This window comes from Centruroides vittatus, unplaced genomic scaffold, assembly GCF_030686945.1.
Source record: "Centruroides vittatus isolate TY-2023 unplaced genomic scaffold, ASM3068694v2 contig_1159, whole genome shotgun sequence".
NCBI lineage: Eukaryota > Metazoa > Arthropoda > Arachnida > Scorpiones > Buthidae > Centruroides > Centruroides vittatus.
In genome coordinates, this window is record NW_027120745.1 from 1,371,223 (window position 1) to 1,397,523 (window position 26,301).

The following is a 26,301-nucleotide window of genomic DNA, read 5'->3' on the forward strand; positions in this document are numbered from 1 at the left end:
TCCAAGTGTCTCCCTTCTCTCCCTTCATCATTCTCGTAAAAACTAAATTCAGTTAATTCTATTTTATTTATTGTTAGTATATCTTTCCTCTTTCTTTTCTACATTCACTTGTTATAATTTGCAGCAACCTTTAAGCTTATTTTTTATTTTATTATATTGCTGAAATAAGCTTATTTTCTTATTAATTTCATTGTAATGCAAAAATACAAAACACACAAGTTTCAGGCATTTGCATCTATACTTCCCTATATTTGGGTTTCAATAGCACAATTTCTTTCATTATGTCTGCATCTTACAGGTTCTTGTGGGGTTCGGGGCTGTTAAGATTTATATTACACACGTTTTGGGTAGGGTCCTGCCACCAGGTGTGTTTTACCAGACACACTGCTGATTGAGACAAAATAAATTATTAAGGCACGAGGGTAAGAGTCACTCCGAAGTCCAGGAATGAGCCTCTCAGGAGGAAGAATGCAGAGTCAGATATAATCAATTAAAGGGAATTTATTAGCAAACAAAATGAAAGTTCGGAACAAAGTTATCAAATCCGATTTTTGGAAATTTGCCTATCTTTATACAACGAGGGGGTACCTATGGGGGTATTCGAACTACGCGACTCACAACATATCAGGTAAACAAGATGTCTTCTCTCGTCTGTTCAGACAGTCAGTCAGTCTCTTGGTCCTGTTTTACTCTCTTTCTCTGTCTTTCTGTGTGTCTTTCTCTTTCTGTCTCTCTGGTTCTCCTCTGTCCTGGTTGTCTGACCGCCTCTGGTCTACTCTCTCTTTCTCTGGTTCGTCTTGTCTCTCTGTCTTGTCTGCCGTCGCATTGTCTGCCGTACCGCACTAGTCTGGACTAGACTAGCTTGCTTTAGACTGAATTCCACTAGACTAGACGCACTCGACTAGCTACACTGGCTGACTGCACTCTCTCTTCTGTTGTCCTGAGTGTATTATTTGATCGAGCTGAAGCTCTCTTTTTAAATACTTCCAGCATGAGAAGGTTCATCATCTGGTGATGATTTATTGGTGGTGTTGTCATCAGGTAATGATTGTTTTATTTTGTTTTTTGGTAATGACATCAAACTTTAGTAACCATCAAGTTGATGTGACTCATCTTTGTTTTGTGACAGTTCTCATCATTACTCATTGATTGCTTTGACTAAGTTCTTCGTTTAATGTGTAAACATTGTAGAAGTCCGAGCCTCGTCACGACACTCGGTGCCATGAGAAAAAGGGGGGTACGATGTTTCCCATTTTTATGTTTTTAATCCTTTATAAATTAGTTTAATTACTTAACTGCTTCTTCCTCTTTTCCTTTGGCATGTTGTGAGATTTCTGATAGTTGAATAATAAATCGTTTTATTCTAATTTGTTTCTTTAAATTATTTTAAGTTGATGTTAAAATATCCAATGAGATCCCTAGATCGGTAAAATAGGCAAATTTCCTCTTACAACTTCGGTTGCTGTTTAAGATACAGTTAAAGTTCTAAGAAAATTCATGCAAATACATAATTAGCAAAAAAAAAGTTAAAATAAGGTGATTAAGCAAAAATTATTACAAATGTTGTAAATAACAGTTCACAAATGCTTACATCGAGGTATTTTTGGAGGGGGGGAATGGTGGTCTTCACATTCTGGTTCTGGCTTTCAAAAACTATTTATCAGATTAATTTAATCATTTACTGAAAAATATTTCCAATGACCCATGGTTTATCCTTCCCATGGACTCCAAACCAACCACATCACCATCAGTTTGTCCAATCCCCATCAACAATCACCATTGATCTGCTCAATACACTTCTTTGCTGTAATGGAACAAGTTTAATAGTAAAAAAAAACAGTGTACTATATAACTCCACCAGTATATTTAATAAATCATGATGTTTTCAACCTAACACCATAGGCCTTCCTCAGTGAAGTACACCATTTAAAATAAAACGAACATAAGCATATCGAATTCAACAGAAATAATTTTAAATTAAAAGGTGTTCTAAAGAGAACCCTCACAGAAAAAATTAAGATTAACAGTTAATAATTACAAATTAAAAAATAAAAACAAAGATTAATATAAATGGAAATAATTATTAAAGGACCAAGTCCAGGTTACATTTCATACAAGGACTTCCATGCCGTTGGTAAGGTGTCAGCATCCCTATGATTGATACAAAATAGTTTTTGATTGGCTTTAAAAATTTCCAACATTTCTGAGAATCTTAATAATATTAGGTTCTTATAAATGTTACAAAATAGTTTTTGGTTAGCTTTAAAAATTTCTATCAATCACAGTTAATGATAAAATACAAAATGTAATCTGGGTTTGGACTTCTAATAATTATTTTTGTTTACATTAATCTTTATTTTTAATTTTTTATTTGTAATTATTAACTGTTAATTTTAATTTTTTCTGTGAGAGTGTTCTCTTTAGAACACCTTTTAATTTTAAATTCTTTCTGTTGAATTCGATATGCTCACATTCATTTTATTTTAAATGGAATGCTTCACTGAGGAAGGCCTATGGTGTTAGGTCAAAAACATCATGATTTATTAAATATACTAGTAAAGTTATAAGGTAAACTGTTTCTTTTATTTCTCCAGTTAGATCGTACTTATTTAAGTTTAATAGTAAAATCCATCTCATCATTTCTGACTTCTTTTGACTGGTCTTTCCTCATCACCTCCAATCTTTCTATATTTAAAATGATCAATACTGCACGATCTATCACATTTTTCAAACCAGTATTGAAAATTTTTGAAATTTAAAAAAATAAACCTGATTGAACAAAAATGGTATACTGCAGATCTTCATAAGCTCGGAAATGCTGCCAAGAAACAATGACAAAGATGGAAACTCAGCAGCAATCCCAAAATTACACTAATCCTATATATGTGTAATATATAGGATTATTCTAAAACAATATTATATAAATTGTGAACTTCTATACAAAAACTGCTTTCAGAATATAATGATTTGATCACAATCCCAAAATTATTTTGGAATTTTATTCCCAATTTCTTGAAAAGTAACCATCACCATAAAAGAACAATAAAAAATGACCAAATCTAAATCTTTCACAATTTTAAATATAGATTCACTCACATAGCTCATCCCAACTCATACATCCAATTAGTGCCAAAATTTTCCAATTCTCACCTGCTTAATAACAATAGGCTATCTTTTACTTCTCAGGAATATGTTTTGTTAATGAAAAAAATCTCCTCTAAATTCCTTAGCCCAGTCGCATCCCATTAGTGTTTTTTAAGAAAATAAAACCAAGAGTCGCTGCTATTTTTATGCATATTTTTCCTGTTATGCTTAGATTTATTCTTCCTCAATGGTATTTTATATTGCAGCTCATTCCCAAGAAAGAACACAATGCCTTTCACCCTATCTGTATACCCTCAACAATGCTGAAACTGTTTGAAATCTGTACATAACATATTTAACTTCCAATCACTAGTAAAACTGTCTCCAGTAAATGCTGCAGTTTCTGTATCACTCTACTTTCACTAAGATACTTGACACACAGCATGCTATAATAATTAATTTAATAAATAAACTTCGCAAGTACATTGTTTACCTTGATTTCACACAAGCCTTTGATTCTGTTACTGTCCATAAATTACTGACCATGTATAACAATGGCATTGATCCGAATCCTACAATAACTTCCTGTTCAAAAAGTACCCCCTTTCAAGAACATACAAAATTAGAATCACAAACTACTTTTCTTTCTTTCTGGACTTTTCACTCTTTCTGGACATCCAACAGAGACCTATTTTCAGTAATATCTTCTTCATTGATCATATTAATGATATTCTCACTAAGTCTATCTCTTTAACAATAGCCTATGACGACAACTGACAACAAGATGATAAATGACAATCTGTTTACATTATAACAAGATTTAAATGTTTTAGTAAATAATGCCGAGATTGAGATTTTGTAGGTTAACATTAATAAACTGTATTTATGTACAAGGGTTAAAATTTTAATAGTGGTAACTCTGAAATTACAATCTGTACAAAAAACATACATGTTTCAGATTTTTACTATCCTTCAATATAGTTACCAGAAGTGTGTAAGACCTGTTGCCAGCGATATGGAAGTTACAGGATGTTATTGGTAGAGCCTGTATGGTTGATTGCCTGAATAGAGCAGTCTACTGCCTGAAGAATATCTGAAATGGTTCTGAACTACCTTCCGTGCAGTGATTCCTTCATTTTAGGGATCAAGTCAAATTCAAAGTCACAGGGACTTAAGCCTGGATAACATAGTGAGAAGTCTGGAGAGATGGTACAGAACTTCCTGACCACAATGTGATCACACATTGCACAACATGAACTTGATCATTATCATTCATAATGATGGATGGGTCCTGCAGAAAGTGTTTCTGCTTGTCTCTCAAAGCTGGCTACAGATTGTGTTCCAAAAATGTAGAGTAATATTGCACATTTACAGTCTGGTCTGGGAGTATGGCATTCACTTGTTCTTCACTTGCACAGGAACAACCTGGACGAATATTATGTTTCTCATTTTCACATCTCTTGCTGACAGCTTTTACCCATCTTGTTATTGTTCTATATGTTAATTCAGATTTCCCACAAACCTCTAAGAGCCCTTGGCAACAATGTCATGTAGTATGACCTCTGGCACCTTCACTATTTATCCAACTTTGCTGCTCCATTTTGAGAACATCATGACTAAACCAGGTGATAGCAACATGCCTTGCTCTTCTTGTCACTGCACAAATGCATGGAGTTGGATGGTAAAGTTCATTTGTTCTAAGCTAAGGTAGATATGTAACCAAAATCTGATGTAGGCAACATTAGCTGACTGCATTCCATTGGGTTTCTATAGCATTGTTAAAACTATTACATTTCCAACCCACATATTTTGCCCTAATTAGAACCAACTCCAATTTTGTTTTCATAATTAATAATCACAATCTGATTGTCCATTAAAGATTTTGTATCATCTTTGACAATAAACTAACATTCAAGTACATTATACAGGGTTCCTACTCAAATTTCTGTTTTAATTTTCATGACTTTCCATGACTTCCCTGACCAACTTTGTACAAATTCCCTGACCCTCAAGTCCCTTACAGTATGGAACATTGACAAAATAAAACAGCATTTGACTTCCTATGCAAATATGTTTTGCTTCTCCAACGTTACAATTAGTTATTTTTTCTAATTAACAGTTGTATATTTTTTATAATTGCCAAATTATTAGAATTAAAAATAAAATGTTTTATTAAAATTTTGTTATTAATCTACAACAGTGATTCTCAAACTTTTTCGATCCACCGCCCCCTTTGTTCCATAAAGTAATACCCAACACCCCCATGTGAGAAAGGATTGGAAATATTCTTAGGAAAACTTTTCTATGAATCTCACACTTTGTGCCCTTACCGTACATTGTTCTCGACATCTGGAAACCATTAAATGCAATGTTTCCTCTTATCTGTTTGACAGAGGAAAGGGAACTTTTACCTTTGATCACCATTCAGTACCCTGCCTCCAGCACCCCCCTAGATTTACTCACCGTCCACAAGAGGGCGTTATCGCCCACTTTGAGAAACGCTGATCTACAACCATAAATCTACAATGCTTTGAAAAAAAGAAAAAAAACAATCATTTTTTTATTATTCATTAACAAATTCTATATAATTCATGTACAAAAGTATATATTTATTAAATTTATCTCTTAATAAATTTCCTGAACTTTATAAAATATTAATAAACTGAAAAAAAAATCAGAAATTGTTTTGTTACACAATCAAAATTATTAAAATGAAAAATGATAAATAATACCATTTAAATTATTTATCATTTTGTGTACTTTGTAAATTTTTGGAAAAATTTTATGTAACTGTGTGTTTAGGAAACTTGGGAGGAAAAATTTTGAGTCCTGAACATATTCTGCATCCTTTTTCATAAGTTATATTGCACCACATTACTTCTTGCTGCCTATAGCTGGCCACAATTAGTCAAACATATTGTCAGCAAAAATTCAAAAAAGCAGCCAAGGAAGCAAATTTCCTGACTTTTCCTGATTTTTTGACAATTTTTAACAAATTCCCTGACATTCCATAACTCTTTCTGAACACTAATGAAAATCCCTGATTTTCCATGACTTTCCAGGTGTGTAGGAACCCTGCATATAGATAAAATTATTAAGGGATTGGCTGTGTGCAAAGCAATATTGTGGAGAAACTGTCAACCATCTCTCCTAAACTTTCTTCCATCTTTTCATCATTAATTTTCAGTCAGTTATCAATTATTGTCAACTAATTTGATACTCAGCATCAAACTCCCTCATTAATAAAAATAATTTTTGAGACATCCAACATCTATACTCTTTTAAATAGGCTCATTTACCCATTCTGCTGAGATTGCATACACTCACTTAGATCTCTCTAGTATACATAACCAGATCATTTATTTTGACAGAATTTTAATTTATAAACTTTTCAATGGTCTTATCGCTCCTAATTTTATTAGTCTGTGTACTTTTAACATTAATACTTGCAATTTTTCATGCTTTTATTCATCCTAGTATCAGCTCAATACATCACAAAGGACTTTTCTAGAATGTCGAAGTCCATTACAAAGAAAAAAACTAGACTCCAACCAAATGCCGAATTCTATCGGGCTAGATATGGCTAAATACTAAATAAATTATGCAACCAATTTGGCACTAGAGGGAAACATTAGGTGCCATCTCTTATTAAATTTAATAATTATAATATTGAATTAATTAATTTAAATAATTTAGAACCACTAGAAGAAAAAAAAAATCGACCTGGAGTGGGACGCAAACCTACAACTCCTGCTTACAGTGCAGATGCGCAGATGTATGTATTGATATTTTAGTTTATTGTTTACTTTTTATAATTTTTTTATCATGTTACTGTTTTTTTATTTCAGTTTTCTTGTGTTATTGCAGAGGTGGCTTTTTTGCTCTTTGGGCATCACCTATGATCCGTTTCGTAATTAAAAATAAAGAATATTTGAACTTTGCACCTCTGAAAAGCTTCTGTCTTATTTGGGTTCCAGCTTGTGCAGGTTTTACTGTAAAACAGGTTGATTCATTTATCAGTTTGAATCAGTAAATATACATCTGATCAAGAGTGTAACAATAGTTTTATATTGTTAATAATTTATGATCACTAGTCAGTAACATATGGTGAAAAAATAATTATTCATTCAATAAATAAACAAACAAAATAATAAATAAAAGTGGACATATAAAAACAAAAAAGATTAAATCCTTTCATAATTTTTTAAATTATTTTCAAGAAATTGATATATTACAAAGGAATTCATTAGTTACCTTATTTGCATACAAAATGAAACAATACGATGCATTCAAATGCATGCTATTGTTTTGTTATGTACTGTACAGTACATTATCATTTCCTGTGCTTTTTTCATCATGTCTCTTATATCTATATGGTCTCTGGTCAGTAGGATTATGCAATACCTTTTCACCAATGCTCTTCTGTTCACAGTAAAATGTCCAACATCTTTGTTATCAGTTTATTTTCATCTGTCACACTTGTTTCCTCATGCTTATTTAGTTAGCACATTAATAACAATATTCTTTCAAAATTACCTTTATGGATGAAATAGATATTCTGAGCAAATTTATTAGTATTAGTACTTATTAGTTTTAGTATTTATAAGTACTAAAAGTATGAATCAATTATTATTATTATGTTGGGTTAAGTGAGATATACTCGGTTAACACCGGTGGCTGTGTACTATGCCAGACCAAAGTCAAGGCATAGTATCCAAAACAGAAATTAAAGAAGTGTATCAGTGTGTGTGTCTGTATTCAGGAATTTTCTCACAATATGACATGTATTCAATATAGTGGCCTTCTGTAGTGTGATGTATGTGTTTCTATTCAATTGTAATGTGCCCAGGCTTTTGTGTAGTGTGTGTGGTATGATGCCTGTAGAAGAGAGAACAACAGGTACAATAAGCACCCTATCCATCCTCCACAGATGAATTATTTCCTGGGCGAGTTCTGTGTACTTGCTAATTTTTTCAGTGCATGCATTTTGTATATTGTGAGTGTTTGGAATGGATATGTCTATAATGTATGTGATTTTATTGTGTTTGTCAATGAGTGTGATGTCTGGTCTGTTGTGGTAAATTGTTTTATCTGTGATTATGGCTCTGTCATTGTTCATTTTGTGCGTGTTGTTTTCTAATACTGTCTGAGGGATGTATTTGTAGTATGGTTCGTGGATGTCTAATAATTTGTGTTTCTTTGCAAGCTCTTCATGTATTATAGTTGCTACTTGATTATGTCTGTGTAAATAATCTGTCTGTGCCAAGAGCTTGCAACCGGAAGTGTTGTGTAGTTTATGACATGATGTGACATTTTCTGCACGTGTCATTTGTTAGTGTTGTATCTTTGAGTATGTGTTTTCTGTAGTTTTTAGTATTTATGACCTGATCCTGTATGGCAATCATGAATCCTTTTGTCTCCCCAAAGAGGCATCCCTGAGCTAACCAGATGTTTGACGCAGTTTTGTCAACAAAATCCTGGGCCAGATCATAAGGATGCCTGCCATGGAGTGCCTTTTGCGCCCACAAGTGCTTAACAGTGTCTATGCTTTTTATATGTTGTGTCATGTTCAATTTAATGGTGTGTTATTTGAGTCTGCTAGAGTTACTGCTTTATGTAACTGTGGTGTTTCTTGTTTTTTGTAGAAAAACTCTCGCCGTGACTATTTGTTTGTAGTGAAGGTTAACTATGTCAATCAGGCCACGTCTGCCATCTTTACGTGGAAGGGTTAATCTTTCTGTGGCAGATTTAGGATGATGTTGTTTATGCTTAGTAAGTGTTGTTCTTGTTTTCCTTTGGAGTTGCTCAAGATCTGTGTGAGTCCAATGTATAACTCCAAAAGAATATGTGAGTACTGGGATGACGTATGTGTTTATTGCTTTAACTGTGTGTTTTGCATTTAATTGTGTTCTGAGAATAGCATTTAACCTACTTTGGTATTCTTTAATTAATCTTTGCTTTATTTGTGTATGTTCTGTTAGTTTGGCCTGTTGGAATCCTAAATACTTGTAGAACTCGCCCTCTTCCATGGATTCAATAATGTCTCCATTTCCAAGCGCAAAATCTTTCTTCAGGATTCCTTTTTCTATGTGAAGTGTTTTGCATTTATTTAGGCCAAACTCCATTTATATGTCCTTGATGTATTAATATGTGAATTGTAGGAGTTGATGAAGTTGTTTTTGTGTGGATGCATAAAGTTTTATGTCATCCGTGTACATGAGATGTGATAGTGTATACTGTGTTGTTTTTTCATGCCTGATATTGTAGTCATATTGTGTGTTGTTTAACATGTTGGATAATGGGTTCAAGGCTAGGCAGAACCAGAGAAGACTGAAGGAATCTCCTTGAAAAATTCCTCGCCTAATAAAAATTTGGTTTGTATGGAAGTGTTATGAACCCTAAGATGTAGTGTTGTTCTCCAGTGCTGCATAGTGTTTTGGAAGAATGCAATGAGTGATGGATGTATTTTGTACATGTGTAGAATATGTAGTAGCCAACTGTGTGGAATACTGTCGAATGCTTTTCTGTAGTCTATATATGCCATGTGTATGTTGTTTGTGTGCTTGTTGTAGAATGACTGAATCTATGAGTAACTGTTTTTGAATCCCCTGTGATTTCTACGACAACCTTTTTGTTGTTGTGTAAGAATGTTGTTTGTGATACAGGATGTCAATAATTTGTAGTGTGTTGGAAGAAATGTAATTGGTCTGTATTATGTGGGGTCTGTGGTATTGTTGTTTTTAGGTTTCATGTAGGTGATGCCCTGGGTAAGAAATTTTGGCATGTCTTGTGGATTGATGATGTGTGTTAGGTGTTTAGCTAGTTCCTGGTGCAGTGATGAAAACTATTTGTACCAGAAATTGTGAATGTTGTCTACACCAGGTGTCTTCCAGTTGTGTGTTCTGTTAACAATGTATTAGACATTGTGTATGTTTATTTCAACATGGCGTACTTGGTATGTTGTGCAAGTTTCTGTTCTCCTCCATGATCCAGCTTGCATGAGCATTTTGTGTGACAGTACTGGACCAAAGAGAAGACCAATGTGTTGTGAGTTGTTGTTCTGTTGGTGTGCCATTGTGCTGTGTATCAGTGTTTGCTTTGTTATTAATTTGTCTGTAAAATAGTTTTTCATTGTTTGTAAATAATTTATTTTGTTGTTTTCGTAGTGTACATGTTTTGTATCGTTTGAGTCTATGCGCTTTGGCTGCGAGTTTTTGTTTTAGTGTATCAATGTATTTTGTAATGTGTGTTGTGATGTTGATGTTTTGTGTGTGTTTTTTTTTCTTGAAAATGTTTGAGTTATTTCTTTAATTTGTGTGTTATGTTGTTTCTAGTGTATTGTCAGCCTGCTTACTCTGTCTAATGTCATTTATTTGTGTTTATATTCTTCTATGCCATGCAGGCTTGTGATAGAACTGTGTTTTATGTGTATCTGTCTGCAATTGTATTTTCAGTCCATGGTGTGTCACTACTGTGACTGCCCCAGCATAAACTAATGTATGAATGTCTGAGAGTGTAGAAATTGAATGAATGTAGTGTGGTAGTAAGTGAGTGTTTACATAATTTAGTGTTTTTCCTTACTTCCTTCAACGTGTTGATTTTTGGTATTCGTGGTCTTTGTGTGGGATCTGTGCCTGTATATTTAGTGAGTGTTTCCTGAAATATAAGTGAGAGCGTATTAACTAAATCCATGTCTATGTTATCAGTGATGGATGAGGAAGTGTCTGTAGTATCATTAGTGGTAATTGTTGTGTGTGTGTCATTATCAATGCTTGTTGCTGGATTATCCTGACAGGTTACATGATCTTCATTAATGTTAAATGTTTCTGTCTGTTGATGTATTTGATCAGCAACCTGTTGTTTGATAAGTTCAAGTGTTGTTTGTGAGATAAGGTTGTCGTGTATAATTGTTCTTTTTTGATCAACAACCCTTTGTTCGGTGACAGTGAGATGAGGATACTGTTGTGTGAATCTATGGTGTAGTTGTTGTCTGTATGCTGTCATGTTTGTTTCGAGTTTTGTGATCGTGTAGTAAGTACGGATGATAAACTCGTTCATTTCTACCGTCCATTTCATCCGTTGGCGTGGTTTTCCAGCCTTTGTGGTCTGCGGATGCATTGCCACAGAAACACCAAGGCTGGGTTGGTTCCTCACATCTGTTGAGGGCATTGCAGTAGCCATGCTTGGGCCGGTGCTGCTTTCGCCACCGGTAACCAAGGGAGACTGTGGCCTATTTTTCGAACGTGAGCCTCTGCCTAACCCACGAACGCGGACCTTGTTAACCCGGGCGACGTCCGAGCCGGTATCACATTTAGATCTGGTTACTACCATGATACGTATCTCCACAGAATGTGGGTGTGTGGTCACTCTTAGCTTCATTTCTCCCCATAGACCTTACTGGCATGGGTGTCCCTACCAGGAGCTTGTGCTCCAGCCTGCATTGCCCTATGGATCAGTAAAATTACTGGGCTCTCCCACCACGACCAGGTGGTGACCATGGGAGAGTTATTATTATTATTATTATTAATTTTCAAAATATGTTCAAAGTATAAATAAAAATACCAAAATTACATTTTCATGTAATTCAAAAATGAACATAATTATAAAATATATTCAAAATTTTTGAATCATTTATATATAATCTCAAATTATCTCAATCATTAAAAAAATCTCAAATCAAATAATTTAACCGATTGAAATGGAAGTTCAATATTTTCAAATATAAATTCTTAAAAAATATACAAATATCTTCACAAGTTTGAATAATTAACCAACAGGTTCGAAACATTTGTAAAAATAAAAGAATTTTAAGCTCAGCAAAATTAGGTGTTGGTGAAACTGAAGTAACCAACATAGCTTTCAAAAACAATTAATGTTACTTTAAATAGGCCTACAGCTATAATTTCCTTTTTAAAAAATACTGTGTCTGAATAATATACTGTTTAATAAATATTCAAATCATGACATATGATTTTTATCATTAAAAGCAACAACAACAACACAACCATACAATATCATAAATAAAATAAAATACACGGCTTACTGGAATCGATAACTAAAATGACCAACACCTTTAAATCTTCCGGTATAAATTTAATTGCTTAATAACGTTTTCGACCGAGTTGATCAGCCTTCTTCAGAAGAAGGCTGATTTAAGTGTTGGTCGTTTTATTCATACAATACCATCACTGAAAGACTAAATAGAGAAATAAAGAAGTAATCAATAAAAACTAATCTACAAATCTTGAAATTACATAAAATAATTTATCTTGAGATTTGATTAAACTTTCTTATATTCAAGCATTTTTATTTATGTTTAGATTTTCTATGTCTTTGTTAATATATTTTTTAATCTAAAAAACATATTTATATATAAAGGTTTGTTATATGAAATATTAAATTTTATTCATAAAACTTCTTAAAATTAATTATAAATAAAAAATTAATTACATAATAACAGTAATATTGAATTATGTAATACTTTATAAATATGTAATTTTACTGTAATATTCGGTAAAACATTAATAATCACTTAGTCCAACACTAATTACTTTCCTTTTTAATAAAGCTTTTTTAAATACAAAAGTATTTGAAACATAATGTTTAGAAGTCATGGAAATAATATTTTAACTATTAAAATTTTTGACAATAGGCCTATCTGAATTTAGGAAAGATTATTTTTAAAAGCAAAAGTATTTGAGCTACCATATGATGTAGAAAAACCAAATGACAACTATCTATATATTTTTTCTGAAAAAAACTGATAACTTTCTAGTCTTGTTTATAACTTATTATCTTGAATATTTGAATAACTTATTTATAACTAAGTTATTCAAATATATATAAGAATGAATATAATTTGCTAGACTATTAGAAAGGCATAATGTTGGAAATATTATATCATCACTTATTTAACAGTTAAAATAATATATTTTATTCTTACATTCTATAATTTCAGTTTCAAGTTCCTTTTGATCCATAGCTATAATCATCATAAATGTGAAAGAAAACCTATTTTAGGTTCTTTAGAGTATGTTTTCTGAATATTGAGTTATGTTTTATTATTATTCTAATCAGAAACAAAACAGGAAAAATTCACCAGAATAAAAAAAAAATATATTTAATGTAACATTTGTTTAAATGAGATATAATTAAAAATTATTGCAATTATTAATCTGTTGATTATTAATTCTATGTATATAATATACCAAAATCTCATTAAATATTTTAAAATTATTTATTAACTTTATGAGAAAAAATTTTATAATTTTTGAAGATCTAAACTATACTCAAACTTTTCTTTAATTTAGCATGAACATCAAAAACTTTCTCAACAGATTTATCAAGAAAATCATAAAGCACATACAATAAAAAAAATACCGTATTTTACGGACTACAAGACGCTATGGACTATAAGACGCACCTTAATTTTTAAACAATTTTTTTAAAAAATACCTATAAGACGCTACGGACTATAAGACGCACCTGAATTTTGGAAGCAATTTTTCGAAGAAAAAGTGCGTCTTATAGTCCGTAAAATATGGTATATGATTAATCTTTCATTTTAATTAAAATTTTTTTAAAGTTTCTAACTGAGCAGCTGCACTAGAAGGTAATGAAACCTTCTTTATACTATTTTTATAATATTTTTGAAAATATTTAAATTTCTTACAGTAAATTCTATTAAAAAGCATTTTTTAAGTGTTTTAATGTATTTATTTTGTTTGACAATTAAATAAACAAAAATTTTATTTGTGTAATTTAATAAATGTTAAATAACTGATCAAACAGTTCAATTAATATCTCAATAAATTTAATTTCTCATATACCCATTTTAAAAGTATCAATACTGTCACAATCATTAAATAAAGATCTTTTAAAATAAAACTAATGTACTTCAATGTATGATAAATATCAATTACTGAGGTATTTAAATAAATAAATTCTAAGTAGAACAATTTCAAAACAACATAAGCACAGTTAATGTATTTAAATATGTACAGATATGCAAATATTTCAATTCTAATAATAAGTTCAAAAATTATTTTCAGATAATTTTGTTATTTCACAATTATTTATGAATTCCTTCATATTATTTTTTATAAAATTTACTCCTTATATACTAAGCTCTATGTTATTTTAGACAAATCAAACAGACATATGCAGTGTTTTAATACACAAGTACCTAAAAAATTTTAAAAAATTGCAGTAACGTTTAATAACGAGCGATATAGAAACTTAAGGAAATAAACGGTGATAATTACACAATACAAAGCTTTATTGATATTCCAATTTTGGTATGACATTATTATGTAGTATTAATGTTAATTACATTTTATAAGGAATAAGATAAAGAAAACTGTTGAATTTTTTAAGATGTATTTTTTAAAATGTTTTGACGTGCTTTATTTATATAAGGATGAACAATATTGTGAAAATTAATAAATATAAAATGCCATTTATTTACAGAACATACATTTTACTAAATTCTCAAATTATATTAGTAATAAAAGATTGTTTACCTTGACAAATGTAAAGATCGAATATCTACCATACATTAACGTATTTTTTAATAAAAACAAATAATGTTTTAAGTAATTTATATCGTTGCCAAACTTTTTTTTACTTATTCGTTGTAATAAATTATTATACTTGAATACTCTTCATATAGGTCAGATCAATGAAATTTATTTAATAATTGTTAATTCTGATACTAAAATTGATGCTAGGAATAGAAATATCATATAATAAGTTAAATTATATACATTAAAAAGACGTTTAATAGTAATAATAATGAAGAATTTTCATTGCTTTTTCGACATAACCCGGAAATAAATTGAAAACAGTCCACGTAATCACGAATGGAAAACAGTTGTTACGATTATCAATGTTATCATTACTTACGTTCCTGTTTTAGATTCGTCTAATATCGATCGAAATAAATCGTGTAAATTTTTCAATGCTCGAATAAGTATTTTTCGAAGGATATAAACTTTATATCGATATTATACCCGCGCTAATGACGTCTTCTATCAGACAACAATACGAATTAGACGAGAAATAAACACCTGCACTGACCTCTAGTATACTTTTTGTTCTAATCATAAAAATTTTAATTATTATAAATAATTTTGATTATTGATAAATGTTTATTTTAACGACAAAAAATATCACTATAAATTTTTTAATATTTTTAAAAATAAACAAATAATTATATTGTATGGTCTTGTCGAGTTCATAAATTTGAACATTTTCTCTGCAAGTAAACAATAGTGGAAAATGACGAGTTACCTACGTCGACCAATCCGATCTTTTTTAATTAATCCACGCTGATATTTTTAACCACAACAATATCTATATATGGAAGCTATTCTAGTGCTGAATTCGATATTAACACATATACTTTGTATTTCTTTAACTTTTCAAAAAACAAAAATGCTTTAAGAAATAAAATTAGTTAAAATTAATTTTTTAATAATTTGTGTTATCGAAAATAAATTATTTTCATGTAATAATCTTAATAATTTTATTCTGATTCTTTCTTTATTCGTACTATATATGATCTATAAGTTTTTAATTAATCTTAATAATAATGACTCTACCAAAAGAGAAATATCCAAATTGAAAAATCATAAGTACACATATAAATATAGACGCAAAAATATATACACTATACACTTATTACATAGGATTTTTCGTGAAATATTAATACGCTGTGGACTGTAAGATCACTCTCAATTATTATTTTAGGCCAGATGGCCGCGCAGTCAAGGTGGCAACCAACCGCTCTGGAAGACCCGGAATCGCATCTGGACGGGTCGAATAATCCCCGGGAATTTTTTCAGGGGTGTCCGACCGGATATGTCGACTCACGTCCGTTATCACCCGGCTGCCTCATTGTGGGCCTGGCCGAACCCATAATGGGCTTGCTAAAAAACTCCTTCTTGGTGCCCACAGGGCAGAAAGAATTTTTAAAAAAAACTCAATTATTACTGAACATAATTATTACCCTTTATGGACAAGTCTGGTGGATGAGCAATGGAAGAATATTTCGATGAAACAACCCATAGCGAATCGCAGTTCGGAGACTATTCAAGAACTTTTCAACATACTGAACAGCCGCGTGGTTAATTAAGTATGAGGTTCATTCAAATGAAACCCGCTATCACAGCGCGGATTATGTGTAGCGAATCATTTTCCACTTGAAATGTAGGTGGAAACACTGTAGGCTCATGCTGCAGTGTCATGTGACGCTGCTGTCACGTGAACCTACAAATAAGCTGCGTTCGTTTAGCACGTCAGGCAGGATACTCCCTCCAACTTTCAAGCATGGGTGCGTCAACAATTGAGCTGATGGAAGTTTACCCAGGGGCGAATCCTGATCAAAATTTTTGGGCATGCTGAAAGTTATAATAAGAATAATATGCCTATTTCTAGCACTAAACAATACGCAGAAACGTTATTTGGTGTGAATAAAAAAGTATGGACTATTATAAAGCCCACTATATCTATATATGAAATTTATGAAATATATTATAATGAAAAAGTATTAAAAATTTATGATAATAATTCAAGTTTTGTGAGTCCTTGACACTGAGGGCCTAGGGCTTTAGCCCTATTAGTCTCTATGTAGATCGCTCTTGTACACAATACGTGTATGCTGACTGGGTACCGCAAGCTTTCGATACAATCTGGCCGTGTTCAATGCTTCAAATGATGTCATGCGCGCGCACTTGTTTGTTTGCTGCGGAAAACCTCCACACCAGCAAGCGATCGAGTTCCCGCAAGCATCGCACTGATTTAAAACGTCTAGCCGCTAGCTGCCAATAGAAAATGAAACACAAATGATAAACAGTTTACGTTAGAAAAAATTATTATTGGCATATTTGTTCTCATATAGAAAATGTATTTACAGTCAAAACTTTTTTTTAAGAATGCGGCGCATGCCAAGCAAGAGTTTACCACCTGAGGAACCACCATAAATGCTGCTCGGTACATGAAAACTTTAAAATATCTGCGAATTTCTAACAAATCCAATCTGCCAATGGTCTGCTTTAACGAGGTGTCGTTGTCTTTCATGATAACGCCCGCCCTCACACCTCGTGCATCGTGCAGGAATCCCATATGAAATTCAAGTCTAGCATCCTGCATCCTGCATACAGTTCTGACTTGTCTCCATGCTAGTTCCACATTTTTGAGAAACTTAAGAAGTACCTGAAAGGGCGTGAGTTTCAATCGGACGCTGTGGTGAAAGACGAAATTCAGGAATGGTGCAGACATCAACTCACTGAGTTCTGAGCAAGGAATCGAACGTCTGGTGTCACAGTGGGACAAGTGCCTTACTCATCAGAGGGATTCCTTTTAATGTAATGTACTGTACCTACTAAATAAAGTCATTAGTCGGGTTTCATTTGATTGACCTTATAAATATCTCATCATGCAACTATTCCACATGCTATATTGCATGCGTATTCCACGAAGGAATACGCATGCAACGCGTGAAATAATTTTTTTAAGCTATCCGTGATTTACAGGATCACTCTGTATTAAAATGACGTATTATAAAAAGAATTAAAATTCTTATAAATTTCTCATACTTTTTATGTCATTTATTGAAATATTATACATAGTTGTACATATACAATAAAATACAAATTTGAGGAATTCAGTTTATTATACACATTTTGAAAACGACGAGACCGCCTATTCTGGTCTATAGCTTTCTAGTCCACAATGGGAATGGAATTCAGAACGTAAATGTGCAAGTTCACATGACCAACTGTAATGAATACTATAGATATTTACAACATATAATTCTGCACCATATCCATGTGAAATCGCCGATCTGCGCGTAAAAACAGGAATTCCGTGCCGTTTCGATTCGTATGTGGGAGCGTTAGGTACAGAGACAACTCTCCAGTTAAATAAATTTAATACCGTTTTATTGTAAAAAAGATGCTTACAACTATTACAAAGTCTTCCGTCCACGGGTGTTGGGCACGACGTGAGCACCATCCAGCGATGTGTGACACGAAAGACTCAGGAACATGCCAAAGAGGGATCTGCGAATATGCGGAAGAGGGAGTGGATCACACTGGCCACGACAGACCGGCCACGATGAGAGGAATCAAGCCTTCTGGTCTTCTTTCTTTCTGTGAAGAACAACGGTCCTGCAGGTACAAATCTCCAATGTCCTTTCGGAGGTTGACGGTTGGATGGTAATCTGCAGCGAGAGAGAGATGACAGATTTCGGGTCCCAGATAGACCATTTCGATTGATTGTTTTTATTCATCTCCGTTTTCGAATTGGTCGTTACTTGTTACTAACTTGTAAGTGTAACGAGATCGAAACCTAGATCGCGGGATGAGTCAAAATCCTCTATCAATTCGATCCCAATCGAAGATGGTTGATCTTAGGACTTGCATTATTCTATTGTTAAATTATAAGTACTCTTTTTTTTTTGTATATTCATTTTAAACATGTCTTTTTATGGACATGAAATTTCTACCTTATAACATTAATAATTTTTTTTTTCTTAAAATTATTTTACGTAAGTTTTTTTCATTTTTGTGTGGTTCTGGTCCACTTCCGGAACCTCACATCATCCAGACAATAATTTTACATCATTATATTAAAAACAAATTACAACTTATGAGATCGAATAAAATAATCCTGATAATGAAGAAATTTATGAAGTTTATCAAATAGAATAAAGACAATTAATTCTTTTGAAGAAAAGTTATAATTTCTTATTTTTAATAACCTTTACTAGAAATTCGATCAACATTATCCAGACTTAGTTTATACCAAGTGCTCAAACCATTTCTCAAGCATCAATGTCCTTATACACACGCTACCATGCTAAATTTCATGTCTTAGTCTTCAATCCATTCCGAGATATTAAAACAAATATCCCGTAATTCCTACCCCAACACACACACAAAGGGTAAAATTTCACACTTTCCAATACTTTCCCTTGTTATGTAAACATAACAGCCGGGGAAAGTAAAAGGTGGTCAAAATCAAATACACTCCTTAAATTTGAAATCGCAACACCACGAAGGAATACGCATGCAGCGCGTAGTTATATGCAAATGTTTAAAAGAACAAACGAAGATATACAACAGAGACTTGTTTATTCAGTAATGAATATGCCCAACGGGCAGCTATACAGACCGCTATACTATCAATGAGGCGATTAATGGTCACACATTAATAGTATGCTTTGCCGTATAGCGAGGCATACTATTCTTGCCAAGCTAGGTCCACTGCAGCGTGCATGTTGTCTATGGTATGTAGCGGTGGTCCCCAGTGCACCTCACATTGCTCAGGTGTTCGATGGGAAAGAGATACGGTAAGGCTGTCGGTCATGGAAGGATGCGAGTTCCGTTTAGGCTGGTGAGAGTTCGCCGTGCGATTTGCGTTCGGGCATTTTCTTGCTGAAACACCGTCATTTCTCTACAGATAGAAGCAGGTTTCATCCTTAAACAATATCCGATGCCATTCAGTGGTCCAGTTTCGATGACAATGCCACCAAGCCAGGCGTATAGCCCTGTGTCGAGCGGTTAATCGCATTTCCGTTGCTGGTTGTCATGCGTGCAGCTCGACTTTATGCAACCTGTTGTGAATGGTTTGGGTGACACAAATGCACCCATCCACAGAGGAATCTGTCGGTCTCTGCGCTCTATCGTAGCCGGTGCGATGCATCTGCGAACATCCCTCTTCGGCATGTTCGCAGATGTTCCTGCGTCCATCCTGTCACACATCGCTGGATAATACGTCGTGCCCAACACCCGTGGCGACTACGCGCATCGACAAACCGACGTCACGCAGCTCCAGGATATGGATTCGTTCCCCAGCCGTTAAGATTATTAGATTATAGCCGATCTTACTCTTTTTTCACCGGGTGCAAAAATTGGGTGTGAATTATCCTTTATGCTTCTTAGTGGCGTATCTAAGATTTTAAGAATATGGATGGTTCTCAAGATAGATTCGATAAACCAAGCCATCTACTCTCAGTCATTTTATGGAGAACGTTAGTTAATTAGAATTACTTTAGTTACCTAATCTTACGTAATAGAAGTCATGCGAAATGCATTATATTTATTTTTGTTTTAAAGTAACAAAATCAAAATTGATTGCTTCGGAACCAAGAGAGTCAGGATCGTCGAGAACTTGCATGGGGCCTAAGCATTGATATAAAGCGGCACCCTTTTATCTTTTACTGCGCCACTTTAACCATTGTTTTTTGCACAGATGAAATACCTAGAATGTTTCTTTATTAATAAAAAGCATTCTTAAAAATTTTATTTTTTGTTAGTAAATATAACGTTAATTTTATAGGGTAGGAACCACTGAATTTTCTCCGGGCCTGGGATAAATCCTGTTTCCCCTGTCGACGGTCCTGGAGGAGAAGCTGCAGCGACACTGTTGATTCCATTAGAACAGTGATTCTCAACCACTGTGCCGCGGCACTTTAGTGTGCCGCAAGATTTTTGAAGTGTACCGCCACTGCGAATACCCACAGATAAAAGACGTCAGACAAGTAGTTCAATCGATTCTACCTTCTTGGAAATTGTAACCGGTGTTACCGGTAACTGCCGGTACTTAATAAGGCGTTTAGAAAAATGTTACCTAAATAACCAGCTGCGTTTAAAAGTCACTGTTATGACATCACCGGTTGTCCTGCGGTACTTACCGAAGTAACCGTGTGTGCTGCCAAATTTTTAAATTATTAAAAGTGTACCGTGACAGAAGGAAGGTTGAGAGCATTAGAAAAATGAGTAGAATTTCTTCTTTTTTTTTCTAAAGGCAAATTTCTGGTTTGTTTTTTAACGTTGTTTTTTTTTTTTTTTTTAGTATTATCTAAGCGGGGAGAACGCAGACGACATTTATAATTGGATTTCTAATTCTTCAAAAATAATCAATTACTTTAATTTTATTTCTTACATTTAAAATTAAAAGTATAAAAGCGTATCGATCAATAAAATGACGCTTTTTTAGAATAATTCTTTTTCTATTATTATGTTAACCGAGGCTACTATTTGGCTTATAGAATAATTTGGATAATGTGAACCATACGGTAACGCCCCCTTCTTCCAGTGATAATGGAGGTGGTTTCGTCTACTAGTAAAACTTCTATCAAAGTTCTTGTTTAGTGTTTTGTAAATTATTGAAAGTTTATCTTTTAACCGACGTCTTTAATGCAAGGGTAAGAATAAATGTTATTTTATAAAAGATAAATGAAATCACTTAAATATTCTCCTTTGAAACTTGTTGATATGAAAATTTAACTTTCAAAATAAACACTGAAGTATTGTTTTTTTGATACTTCATTCTTTTAAATTTAAACAGCTTTTTAAATATTAGAAACACATCGTCAGTTAATCAGGTATGAGAAACGGTAATTTCGTCTTTGCTTTCAAAAAGTTGATGTATGGAGGAATTGCAAAACAAAAAAAGTCTGACAGAGAGAGTTTAAGAAAACTTTTCCAACATTCTCATACTTCAAAGTGTGGATATATGCGAAATGTTAAACGAGAGGCGTAAACGAAAATATGTACATTTAATACATTAATTTTAGATAAAATAGATTGTTATCTACTTCACAGATAATTTTTTAACACTAAAAAATTGGATAGGCTCAATAAATTTTGACACGAAAGAATTGAAACTATTAAGATCAAAACTTTTATTTATTTATTAAATTTCAAACTGCCTTCAATATTAAACGAAGTAATGTGAAATTTTTCCCTGTTCAGTATATAATTCATGATTATTTAAGCAGTTTATTTTTATTTTTAAACTTTTATTTATTACACACACAATTTTATTAAATTTTTTTTACGTTCTTTATCTCAATCTATGTATATTCATATGTAAACAATAATTTAAAATTTAAGTTAAAAATAAATTATAGTATGTATTTTTAAACAATTTTATATTAAGAATTTGATTTCTTATAAAATGTTTCATAACTAGAGATTGTAACTAAAGTTGTGTATGAAAGAGATATAAATGAAACAATCTTGACATATTTTTTTAAATCGATTCGAAGTTATTGCTTGGCATTAATTAATTGGGTTATTAGATTGGTTATATATATTATTTTTTTGGTTACACAAACACTAGAAATTCATAGAAAATATAACATGCACATTAAAGGGACAACAGCATTGAATTTTGCCCTAGTGGCTGAATTTTGAAGGACGTTTTTTCTCAGATTGAAACGGCATGCTCGGGGACAGTATGTGCTGTATGGTGGAAGCCTGTTTTTCCACCTTGAATGGTACTGGGCTCAATCTGGATGACCCAAATTCCAAATAATTGAGCAATTTACTAATGACATAAATAACACAGTTTATGTATTTTTAATTTCTTCTCCATTATAATAATCACTTTCTTTTAGATATTGTTTTCATGGTATTGTTTTACTTCACAGAAGATTGAAGGTGAACAGCAAAACAAAAGAAGTTGTGAATATTGACTGAATGAAAATTTGTGTGGTTACAAACAATTTTATTAACATGTTGATGGCAGTTAACATGCTAATAAGTTTATTGTTTGTAAGCACAGCATTTTATTCAACATGAAAGTATCAATGTTTTATAATTGCAAATCTTAAGTAGTAGGAAAGATTAAACAAGATATTAAGTAAACTCCAAACACACTCACATACTGCATAACAATGAACATAACTATGAATCAGCATGTGATATGCTGATTCATAGAAAACAAGTCTATTCTTGTGAGCTGCAATGTTACACTCGGGAAAGAATGTATGGTACTTCGGCATTCAGACTGTCGAATGGCCGAGCTTTCTTTGATTTTTTTGTGTGTATAGGTCTTCTTTATATCTGTCTTCAAACTTCTGAGATAGGAATTGCTTTATAATCTGGATTAACAGATTCCACTGTATATCAAACTTGGTTGAGATTTGCTCAATAGTTCTTTCTGCAGAGAGTTCTGAACACCTATGCTTTATTTATGTTCATCCTGTATAACTATAAAACATTTCATTATTTGCTTTTTTATACTTGCCTTTTATTCACCATCTACATGACTTAATTGGTTGAGATTAATAAAAATAAATAAAGGGATGGGAATTTGATATATACTATCCCATCTTATGTCCAAGTTCATATATACAGGTGACCGATATAGTGTTAAAAGTCAATATTTTTGAAACTATGTAATGAAGTTATTAAAAATTTTTCTGTATTTCATGTCTCAAAGGAATTTTTTGAATTATAATAATATAATTTATTATAAAGTTAATTTCCTGTCTAGAGGGTGTGGTGGGGTGGAATTGCTTTTATTTTTTCAAATAGATGATGTCAGTACTGAAAACAAATTGGAATTGATACAATAAATTTCAATTTCTTTAGTAACTATAATATCTATCTATATATATATTACGGGCAGTATTTTTGAAATTTATGGATAAATGAAAGAGTTTCTTAACAAAGGTATGAAAATTTTCAGCAACTTGTAGAATGATTTTATAAAAATGTATTGGATAAAAGCTCCTTATTTTTAAAGTTAAACATGAATAGGTAACTTTTGCTCTATGATTCCTTTTGAAATTTTAACGTAAGACCATTCTATCTCACTCCAAAGGGCAAGGAACTTTAATTTTACCATAAGTTAAAATACCATGTGAGACGCAATCAATTTTTTTGTATTACTTTATGTAGTTTGAGATATTAACTTGTAATACTTTATGGGTCATTCTGTATTTAGGAGGAGCAAATTTAATTTATAATTTAAAATTTATGTCTGAATAATGACTCATGCATAGAAGCTTTGTCTGTCATGTGATACTTAGCATTGTTTACAACTTAAACTTGTTACTTAAATATAAATTTGAATTTCAGTAAAAGTAAGTCATGAGCAAGAAACTCATCCTTGTGTGGAACAAATGCATTATTATAATTTTCTTATAAGGAAAGGAGTAAAACTTTTAGAATTTTGCTACAGAATTAGGAAACAGTTTGGTGAAGGGATTTTGGCAGAAATGAATATATTAAAATGGAGTAAGGCTTTTAAAGATGGAAGAAACAAGATTGAGAATGAACTGCGATTCCCATGTTTCAACAACAGTAGCGACTGTTGATTACATTGACAAGATTATTCATGATGATCACTGGATTATTGTAAGAAATACCATCTCAATTTTGCCACCATACCCAAGCACACTTCTTGGACATTTACATCACTATACAGGGATCTTTCATCAATACGCAAGTCTATCACAAACCAGCTACCGAACCTCTATATAAACCCGCATTCTCCTGCGATCCTCCGCAGTACAAGATGGCAGCCTTTAAGGCATTACTCAAAAGGGCACTCACCCATTCCTCCTCACAGGCTGCCTTCAATTCTGAAATGCGTTGCATCAAAAATATAGCTAAACAGCGCGGATATCACAACATTCCACACAAAAACAACTTCGAGGCTCTACGACTGCTATCCACCCACACCTCTCCTTCCAATGGTTCCCCACCTAAATATGTACCAATCACCTATAATCCGGCACTGAAGTTCATATACTACCAAATAGCAAAGAAAAAGGATATCCGCTTAGCTTTCAGGAGATGCCCAACTATTTTCAAGTGGCTTAGGAACGGAAAAGACGCTCTGGATAGAAACAGACTTCCGGGAATATACTCTGTACCCATCGCCAACCACAGAGATAACAGCGAAGCCGTCTACATCGGATTCACCAAACACAACATTCAAACGAGGATTAATGAGCACCATAACAAAAGCGGACATATTACACCAAAGCAAAAAGCAGACATATTACACCATAGACAAAATACTGTCCTAGCAGTCTATTCATCCGACCCAGAGATAGAGCCTCTTTTCACCTGTACCGGAATTATTCACTCCACGTTTCGACAAAATCACCTCAAATGGCTCGAAGCTGTATACATCTTACACAACACCCGCAGCAATACACACTGTATCAATTTTAAAAAGGAAGTCAACTTATCATCAGCTCGGGAAGCCCTTCTTAACAGATCCCTGAAGTAGCACTATACTCTCATCGCGCAAGTCTAATATGATGACATTGGCTACACGCGACAGCATTCCAGAATGCAGTTTTTTCTAAATCAACGGTCAACTTCGACGGGATGTTTAAATTTGTAGAACAGAATTCCGTTACGCCTGAGGAAGAACCCAACGAGGTTCGAAAACATTTGTGATTTAGAGAGAGAGAGAGAGAAGAAGCACACCAGTCAAAGGCACTTCAGTTGTTCAATTTAATTTAGTTTCACTCTGCTGTTTTTTCCTTTATACATGGCTACACTTTTTTTGGATATGAAGTGTTTTACATATGGATATCCTTACAGAATAACAGATAATAAGTGAAGACTATTATTCAAATCTCCTGGCAGGACTAGTGAAAAGAGCAATCTGAAATAATAATAACTCTACCATGGTCACCACCTGGTTGTGGTGGGAGAGCCCAGTAATTTTATTGATCCATAGGGCAATGCAGGCTAGAGCACAAGCTCCTTGTAGGGACACCCATGCCAACAAGGTCTAAGGTGAGAAATGAAGCTAAGAGTGACCACACCCACATTCTGTGGTGATATTTATTATGGTAGTAACCAGATCTAAGTGTGATACCAGCTCAGACGTTGCCTGGGTTAACGAGGTCTGCGTTCATGGTTAGGCAGAGGCTCACATTCGAAAAATAGGCCACAGTCTCCTTTGGTTACCAGTGGTGAAAGCAGTGTTGCCCCAAGCATGGGTACTGCAATGCCCTCGACAGAAATGAGGAACCAACGTAACCTTGGTGTTTCTGTGGATGCACCCACAGACCACAAAGGCTGGAAAACCATACCAATGGATGAAATGGACATCAATAATGAACAGGTTTATTATCTGCACTTACTATACCATCACAAAACTTGAAACAAACATGACAGCATACAGACAACAACTACACCATAGATTCACACAACAATATCCTCCCCTCTCTGTCACCAAACAAAGAGTTGTTGATCAAAAAAGAACAATTATATACAACCACTTTATCCCACAAACAATACCTGAACTTATCAAACAATAGGTTGCTGATCGAATACATCAACAGACAGAAACATTTAACATTTACGAAGGTCACATAACCTGTCAGGATAATTCATCAACAAACACTGATTATAGCACACAACTACCACTAATGATACTATAGACACTTCTGCA

General features: G+C 33.1%; 2 protein-coding genes across 3 annotated transcripts in view; one reads left to right on the forward strand and one right to left on the reverse strand.

Annotated features, from left to right (window-relative positions):
* Larp4B (La-related protein 4B) overlaps window positions 1–15,161 on the reverse strand; it is a 193,235-nt gene extending 178,074 nt beyond the window's left edge. For both annotated transcript variants that reach the window (XM_067276669.1, XM_067276666.1), the window contains exon 1: window positions 14,989–15,161. The gene's annotated coding sequence lies outside the window, so the exon portion shown is untranslated. The remainder of the gene's footprint in view (window positions 1–14,988) is intronic.
* A 5,989-nt stretch (window positions 15,162–21,150) lies between these two features.
* Rme-8 (receptor mediated endocytosis 8) overlaps window positions 21,151–26,301 on the forward strand; it is an 85,494-nt gene continuing 80,343 nt past the window's right edge. The window contains exon 1 of the mRNA XM_067276647.1: window positions 21,151–21,295. The gene's annotated coding sequence lies outside the window, so the exon portion shown is untranslated. The remainder of the gene's footprint in view (window positions 21,296–26,301) is intronic.